General features: G+C 36.5%; 1 pseudogene; it reads left to right on the top strand.

Annotated features, from left to right (window-relative positions):
- The first annotated feature begins 687 nt into the window (after window positions 1-687).
- Window positions 688-1,094, top strand: LOC101271578 (60S ribosomal protein L32-like; annotated as a pseudogene).
- Window positions 1,095-3,693: the final 2,599 nt, after the last annotated feature.

Raw genomic sequence — 3,693 nt, forward strand, 5'->3', positions numbered from 1 at the left:
GTATGATCATTTGCTGACAGTCTTTGACATAAATTATAGCAATATTTTTGAATTTATCTTCTAAAAAAAGGAAATAAAAGCAAAAATAAACAAATGGAAACTAATTAATCATAAAATCTTTTGCACAGCAAAGGAATATATCAACAAAATAAAAAGATAACCTGCCGAATGGGAGAAAATATTTGCAAGTAATGTGACTGATAAGGGGTTAATAACCAAAATATATGAACAGTGCATATAACTCAACATCAAAAGAACAAACAACCTGACTAATAATAAGAAGAAGACCTGAATAAATATATTTGTAAAGAGAACATGAAGATGTTCAACAGGCAGATGAAAATATGCTCAACATCATTAATCATCAGGGAAATGCAAATCAAAACCACAATGAGATATCACCTCACACCTGCCAGAATGGCTATCGTCAAAAAGAACACAAATAACAAATGTTGGAGAATATGTGGAGAAAAGGGAACATTTGTACACTGTTGCTGGGAATGAAAGTTGGTGTAACCACTGTGTAAAACAGTACAGAGGTTTCTCAAAAAATTATAAATAGAACTGCCGTATTACCCAGCAATCACACTCCTTGGTTTATATCTGAAAGAAACAAAAACACTAATTTGAACCCCTCTCTTCCTCGGAACTCCCTATGGGGGTGGAAGCCATCTTCTACTCAGCATCATGGCTGCTCTCAGATCCCTCGTGAAGCCCAGGATCATCAAAAGGAGGATCAAGAAGTTCATCCAGCACCAGTCAGACTGATATATCAAAATAAAGTGGAACCGACAGAAACCCAGAGGCATTGACAACAGGGTGTGAAGGAGATTCAAGGGCCAGATCTTGATGCCCAACATCAGTTACGGGAGCAACAAGAAAACAAACACATTCTGCCCAGCAGCTTCTGGAAGTTCCTGGTCCACAGCATCAAGGAGCATGAAGTGCTGCTGATGTGCAACAAATCTTACTGTGCTGAAATTATTCACAATATCTTATCCAAGAACCACAAAACCATTGCAGAAAGAGCACCCCAGCTGTCCATCAGAGTCACCAATGCCAATACCAGGCTGGAGAGTGAAGAAAATGAATAGACAGCTCATGGTGCACATTGTGTTTGTGTTAATAAAACCACAAAACTCGAAAAAAACCCACTAATTTGAAAAGATACATGAATCCCAATGTTCAGAGTAGCATTATTCACAGTTGCTAAGATATGGAAGCCACCTAAGTGTGTTCTTTTATTCTTTTTTTAACATCTTTATTGGAGTATAATTGCCTTAAGCTGTTGTGTTAGTTTCCACAATATAACAAAGGGAATCAGCTATACGTATACATATATCCACATATCCACTCCCTCTTGCATCTCCCTCCTACCCTCCCTATCCCACCCCTATAAGTGGTCACAAAGGATGGAGCTGATCCCCCTGTTCTATGCAGCTGCTTCCCACTAGCTATCTATTTTGCATTTGCTAGTGTATATATGTCAATGCCACTCTCTCACTTCCTCCCAAATTATCCATTCTTCTCGCTGTATGCTCAAGTCCATTCTCTACATATACGTCTTTATTCCTGTCCTGCCTGCCCCTAGGTTCTTCAGAAACATTTTTTTTTTAGATTCTGTATATATCTGTTAGCATACAGTATTTGTTTTTCTCCTTCTGACTTACTTCACTCCATATGACAGTCTCTAGGTCCATCCACCTCACTACAAATAACTCAATTTTGTTTCTTTTTATGGCTAAGTAATATTCCACTGTACATATGTGCCACATATTTTTAACCATGCATCTGTTGATGGACACTTCTGTTGCTTCCATGTCCTGGCTATTGTAAATAGAGCCGCAATGAACATTGTGGCACATGACTCTTTTTGAATTACGGTTTTCTCAGAGTATATGCCCAGTAGTGGGATTGCTTGGTCATATGATAGTTCTATTTTTAACTTTTTAAGGAACCTGCAGACTGTTCTCCATAGTGGCTGTATAAATATATATTCCAACAAACAGTGCAAGAGGATACCATTTTCTCCACACTGTCTCCAGCATTTATTGTTTGTAGACTTTTTAATGATGGCCATTCTTACTAGTGTGAGGTGATAACTCATTGTAGTTTTGATTTGCATTCTCTACTGATTAGTGATGCTGACCATGCTTTAATGTGTTTGTTGTCAATCTGTATGTTTTCTTTGAAGAAATTTCTATTTAGGTCTTTGGCCCGTTTTTGGATTAGGTTGTTTGTGTTTTTGATATTGAGGTGCATGTGCTGCTTGTATGTTTTGGAGATTAATCCTTTGTCAGTTGCTTCATTTGCAAATATGTTCTCTCATTCTGAGGGTTGTCTTTTTATCTTGTTTATGGTTTACTTTGTGTGGAAAAGCTTAAAAGTTTCATTAGGTCCAATTGGTTTATTTTTGTTTTCATTTCCCTTTCTTTACGAGGTGGGTCAAAAAGGATCTTGCTGTGATTTATGTCAAAGAGTGTTCTGGCTATGTTTTCCTCTAAGACGTTTATAGTGTCTGGCCTTACATTTAGGTCTTTGATCCATTTTGAGTTTATTTTTGTGTATGGTGTTAAGGAGTGTTCTAATTTCATTCTTTTACATGTAGCTGTCCAGTTTTCAAAGCACCAATTATTGAAGAGGCTGTCTGAACTCCATTGTATATTCTTGCCTCCTTTATCAATTATAAGGTGACCATATGTGTGTGGGTTTATCTCTGGACTTCCTATTCTGTTCCATTGATCTATATTTCTGTTTTTGTGCCAGTACCACACTGTCTTGATTACTGAAGCTTAGTAGTATAGTCTGAAGTCAGGGAGCCTGATTCCTCCAACTCCGTTTTTCTTTCTCAAGATTGCTTTGGCTATTTGGGGTCTACTGTGTTTCCATACAAATTTTAAATTTATTTCTTCTAGTTCTGTGAAAAATGCCCTTGGTAGTTTGACAGGGATTGCTTTGTACCTATAGATTGCTTTAGGTAGTATAGTCATTTTCACAATGTTGATTCTTCCAATGCAAGAACATGGTATATTTCTCCATCTGTTTGGATGACATATAATTTATTTAATCAGTGTCTTATAGTTTTCTGCATACAGGTCTTTTGTCTCCTTAGGAAGGTTATGCAATGGTAAATGGGAGTGTTTCCTTTATCTCTTTCAGAATTTTCATCATTACTGTGTAGGAATGTAAGAGATTTCTGTGCATTTATTTTGTATCCTGCTACTTTACCAAATTCATTGATAAGCTCTAGTAGTTTTCTGGTAGCATCTTTAGGTTTCTCTATGTATAGTATCATATCCTCTACAAACAGTGACAGTTTTACTTCTTCTTTTTCAATTTGGATTCCTTTTATTTCCTTTTCTTCTCTGTTTGGTGTGGCTAAAACTTCCAAAACTATGTTGAATAATAGTGGTGAGAGTGGGTAACCTTGTCTTGCTCCTGATCTTAGTGAAAATGGTTTCAGTTTTTCACCATTGAGAAAAATGTTGGCTGTAGCTTTGTCATATATGGCCATTATTATGTTGATGTAAGTTCCCTCTATGCCTACTTTCTGAGGGTTTTTATCATAAATTAGTGTTGAATGTTGTCAAAAGCTTTTTCTGCATCTACTGAGATTAACATATGTTTTGTATCATTCAGTTTGTTAATATGGTGTATCACATTGATTGATTGGTGTATATTGTAGAATCCTTG

This window comes from Orcinus orca, chromosome X (assembly GCF_937001465.1).
Source record: "Orcinus orca chromosome X, mOrcOrc1.1, whole genome shotgun sequence".
Lineage (NCBI taxonomy): Eukaryota > Metazoa > Chordata > Mammalia > Artiodactyla > Delphinidae > Orcinus > Orcinus orca.